Genomic DNA, 6000 nt, shown 5'->3' on the forward strand with positions numbered 1-6000 from the left:
GTATAGTAACATTTAACAGATATTCCTAGTATATATCAAAAAACAAATATAAATATCATATCTATTCTATTGGAAATATTCTAGTACCTACTCATTATTCCTTATTTTAAAATACTTGAAAAAATACATGTACATACCTGGAAGATATACCTGCATGTTATACTTTTTTTCAAATATGGATTACCTGAAAATGCAAAAAGGTGGTGAGCGATTACTTGCATTTTTTAAGAATAAATGAGATGCTATTGATGTTGCATCTCCAATAGAAAAATACTTACGACTCTTAATCCCTTTCTTTATAAGAGGTACTCTTGGGGTTCATGAATGAAAAAGGTTTGACCACTGAAGATGTTGATGCACATTTTTACGATTTGCGAAAAAGCGAACCAAATCCGAACAGAATTAGAGCGGTGGCTTTACTACGAAATAGATAAAGCATTGTTAATTTTCATAAGGGTATTTTTGTAAAACATGAATATAACCTACTTAACTGGAACTTAGGAAATAATAATATAGGGAGTGTGCAAAAAATATATCCTTTGTTTGACTTTCAAATAATGTAGTATATAACAGTTTTAAACTTAGTACTTGAACTCACTTTAGGTGGATGAGATCCAAAAGGCTTACGTGTTTTTATCATATCTTTTATCCAATCGGGGTCTAGTATCGAATAGTATGGAACAAATTTCTAATTTTTATATACATCATAGTTATTATTTTATTTGCATTTTTAAAAAAGTATTTATTTTATAAGTTTTGATATGAAATAATGTCAAAAAGTAAAATATTTAACTAAAAGTGAGAAAATAATATCTACATATTTATTTGAAAACTGCAAAGATTTCAAGTTCTAACTACATAAGTAGTCGATTCTCATTGGTATTTAGTTGTGTCGTCATAGGTTTAATAGAATCATTGAGCGGTTGTCTGCTTGATGATCACGAGGTTATCGTTGCCGGCAACGTAGCATGTGCCGTTATAATATAGTTTTTATTTATTAGTCACGTATAAATAAAATATTTTTCTATATATAGGAATAAAGTGGATAAACCTTTTATAGGTTAAGTTCTTACATTATTACAAAAACACTTTAAAAATTAAAAGCATATTAACTGTGCTGGTGTAGAATAACCGAGAAAATAACTTACGTATTTTCTTTGTATCATATGTTCAGTGTTTATTTTATATCTATGGCATCACGCAATATGCCGGCATTACTGAAATGTTTAAACTACCTACAAAATTTTTGAATTTTCATAATTTTTTCTCCATAAATATTGATCGAAGAATAAAAAAATATATAATAATTCTTACAGGGTGCTCTTTTAATTGTTCAAAGATGATTATATTTTCCAAACATGTACCTTCTTGTATTTATAGGATGTGCAGGGAAGTTGAGTTTTTTTTCCTCTGTTCTGATAATATAATATTCAACTGCATTTGACTTAATTTTTCAATGGCTTCACAATTCGTAGACACGAATTTTTCGCAGCTCTTGTCGCTATTTCTTGAGACTGATTTTTATTTAATGAGGAAAATATATTTTCCTATTCAGCACTCTCCTATTAACGTTTCGACAAATATATTCTTATAACTCTGCAAAATACGCGTTTGTCTCTGCATCACCTATTCAGTTGTTTGAAATCGCTTTTCACCAAGCTAATTTTTTAAGTTTGGGAATAGAAGTTACCCGCAGAAGACACATCAGGAGTATATGGTGTTTTAATAAATACCGTCGTTTTTCTCAAGTCTGGCATCAAAACGAGTTAGCTAACCAGCATAATATTTGCCAATTATTGTTTTCTATTTTTACTTACATTCAATAAATATTACGACCTTTGGAATCCAAAGTACCTACTGTGGCCATTCACTTCATTGGCCCTACCTAAGTTTCATGTTATATCGACATAAAAATTCACTTGGATTACATTAGCATGAGGTAACTTGAAAATATTTTTTTCATATGTAAATATTCATACAAAAAATGATATATCCGTTTGTTAAAAATATTTACTTCATTATCGATTACAAAGTTTCTACAAGAGCGTGTATCTCATTGAACATTTTAGGAGTAGTCACTGTAAATCGGCACGTTCAGTATCATCCGGACACTTTTAAAACTATTTACAATCCGAGCCTTTCCAAGATAAACTTACATAGCTTTTTCTTGGCTCTTTGATTAATTTTTAACTAACACTCGAAATACTTTTTTCTCCATATTTACACAACAACGGAAATAGTTTTTAGAACTAATCTATCTGTTAGATTTATGTAAAATTTGGACAGATGACATCAGAAACACAATATAATTATCAACGTAGCGAAAGTGTGGTCAACCTCTTAGAAATTACTCTTCTGTCAAACCGACCTCGTACATTAGCCTGTCGCAGTAGTTTCATAGTGAACATTATCTTTTTTCTTCTAATTTTCGTTTAGCACCACAATGATCATAAATATCTCTAAACCCTTCTTAGCATTCTGTATATCCTTCAAAAGAATCATTTTCTTCGTAACTTATCCATCACCAGATGCAATTTTTCACGTTTTGTTTCACTCGAGCTAATGATTTTTGTTTCCCCGTGCTCTGTGTGTTTCGGCACACAAAAATAGAAAAAGTGGAAAGAGAAATATGGGGGGTTGTCAGCATTTAGTTTTATTGACCGCAGACGGAGATTTTTTCGGAATCTGCAGCTGTGACTGTTCCGTTAAGACTCCGTTCCGTTGACTCAGAAGTTAGTTTGAGAGTAAGGTGGCATTCTGGAAAAATATATACAGGTTTGGCTCAAAATGTATTTTTTAGAATAAATAATGATAAATAAAAGTATAGTATAGTTTTTTTTATAAATGGTAAATATTAAAGTTACTTAATTTTTAAATAAACCGTAGCCACAAATAAATTTACTTCTAATATCAAACTTCACTTTCTCGTTCTACAAGGAAAATTATATTCCAGTTTTTCAAAATAAATATCATTCACATGGTTAATGTGACACTTTTCGTTGCCTAAAAACGATCATGTTTAATACTTTTACAAAACGTAATGGGTGGTTTGTGCAGGGGCCGTGTTATTTAATTAATTAAGTATAAGATGGGAGAGCTTGGAGGTATATCTATGGAAAAAACCACAGCAGCGAGGAATGCGGTTTTGCATGTCGTTGTTGGTGTTAATATTATTTCCTAGCATATATAAATTTCTATAGAGTCCCATATAATCTACCACGGATGATAACGAGGAAAGTAGATTAATATGATGCAATCTTGATTATATGTTTGTCAAATTTTAGAGTGGAAGCCTGTTTCCGTTTGGCAGTGGCACAGGTTTTGAATAGGTATTACATACATAAAAACTTAGTTTTCGTGAATTGGTTGACAATACTTATGTGAGTATATTGTTATTTTTCGCATCGTTAAGAAAACTGTTTTCCTTGTTGGGTAAAAAAGAATCTCGAGTGTTAATTACACGTTATTAGTTACGTGGAAAAACAATTAGAAAAGCCGAGAAAAAATTAGGTAACTTTTTTTTCGAAAGTGGTAAATTAAGTAGTAAATTAAGTTACTAAATTATGGAAAAAAGAACAATAGTTTTCAAGCATTGATTGAACCACGACCAATTGACGATTCCTGTACTAACCTATACTGAAACTGCCTCGTTCCATGAAATTATTTATAAGTGATTCTGTCCTTCAAAAGTAGCCGGATTATGCTGAACTTCCGGCACTGTCTTCGAAGAATAAAATTATATGAGATTGCTAATGAAGTAAATATTTCAACCTAACGATTATGCCATATTTTGTTTAAAGGGTCACATAGAATACAGATAACTGCAGAATAGGTGATGATTGCTTAATCATGATTAAAAACTCGCTTGAATTAAAAATTCAAATACCTTCAATCGTAATCAAAGTAATTTTTCCGTTGATATGTCATAGTAAATGGGTACACCATAATTTCTCAAAAACAAAAATATATCCGAAACAACGGACTTAATCCCATGGACGTGCTTTCAACAGTGCAAAAATCGTCTTTTTTAGCCAATTACCTTATAAAAAGCTTTGTAGAGTAAAATGGCTTCTCCGAATAGAAAATATAATAGGACAAATTTACGGTTTCTGTGAAAGAAATTTATATGGAAAATTCCTTTTTATTGAAGACTATGAAAAACTAGACAGTTTATTATAGTTTTTGGATTGTATTAGTAAAAACGTATTTCATTCTATTAATTGAAATTGAATATTGTCGTCCTTTATTGCCTTAAAAATTTTTATTATACTCAAATGTTTCCTCATTCCATATAATATAGATAGGAATAAAATCAGTTGGAATTTTGGATTCTGTTTTACTTAATGTATAATGCCGGTCCTGAAATTTTCAATAAGAACAAGGAGGTCCAAGGAGGAGATGTGTCGAATTTTTATCGATTCTTTCATTTGGCACGTTTTGTTGGCGGTTTATATTATTGACGGACTAATGGGTCTTTTAAAGATTGTGGCAGGAATAAATATAGCCGTTAGGATATAGTATGCATACTATTGTATAAATATTATATATAAAAATACGAAACTAATGAATTTTGAAAATAAATTTTTTTTGATGTATGAATTTTTAAATTGAAATTTAATTATTAAATGTTTTAAATTGAATATTTATATATTAAGATTCATCGTGAGTTTAAAACTATAAGCAACTTTGGTTGAGTAGGATCTGGCGAATGGACAGTTCATTTTGATACCATACACTTTTTTGTTGCATTTGAAATTCCTTACATTAACATGGTATTGCGAAAACGAACAAACAGTACAGTAATACTTTGAATATTTAGAATGTGACTATATGAAAAAAGACGCTGATATCAGTATTTTGCAAAAATACCAAATTTAAAGACTACAATATAATTCTTCAAAAAATGTAGCAATTTTAGTTGTCTTGTTATCAACGATTTAAATATTTTTGAATATTTCCACACACAAACATTCAGAAAAATTATTAGTAGTATTAAGGTATCGTTGCTGCAGATATCATTGTCCCATTTAAAAATGTAGGATCTCCACTAAATCTAGAGTAGCTTCATTTACACTTTTTAGTAATGAGGTACATCCATTAAGAGAACTGTTCATTTGTTGGAATCATGCTACATATGTGACAAGTAGATTTACATCAGCGCGTGTGTGGTAATTCTGAAAATTTACAGTTTCGAGGAAGTGATTCCATTATAAACATAATAGTTGCATTGTTAATTTTCTTTAAATATATTGTCGAAACTCTATGCCAAATGCTAAAATGATACGAATCCAATGTTTTTGGGTAATATTAAAAAAGTTTTATATGCTTGGTTAATAATATTCTCATTTCAAATAATCTAGTCTTCTAGTTGTAACATTGTCATAGTTCTGAGTCGTCCCATATTATAATATTCTCTAGTTTAGCGTAAGGTCTAAATGTAGCTTTGTAAGCAATTGAATTTATAGCAAGCGATGACTTGAATAACCTTAGACATAATACATCTAGTAATAGTTTCTAAAATATCACCACAGACTGATCCATATTAACCATTTTAGTAATTATAAATCATTGTTGACTAAAGAATGAGCACGTTTCTTAGTAGTTTTGTTAGTTTTGGAAATTATAAGCAATATTATAGTCTAAGTGAATTTCACTTAAAGCTTCAACAAGCCAATATATCACCACCGACAATGTTTCGTCTTAAAATAATGAATAACGAGCGCGCACAATCACAATTTAGAATATTTATAACACTCTGTATATTATGTACATATATAAATTTGTGAAAATAAAACTATAGATTTACAAAATAGGTACAACGTATGTCACAATTTTAGTACAAAATTTAGGTTGTAATAATCCAATATTAAAATGGCTTTGTTAACAAAAACTTGTTTATTATATTGAAATTAGTTAAACAAGTCCTTTTTTATGTGAGTTGCATTAAAATGTCTCGTTTATACTTTGGTTGGACAAAATCCCAAGCCTGACATAGTTCGC

The sequence above is a fragment of the Diorhabda carinulata genome, chromosome 1, assembly GCF_026250575.1.
Source record: "Diorhabda carinulata isolate Delta chromosome 1, icDioCari1.1, whole genome shotgun sequence".
Taxonomy (NCBI): Eukaryota; Metazoa; Arthropoda; class Insecta; order Coleoptera; family Chrysomelidae; genus Diorhabda; species Diorhabda carinulata.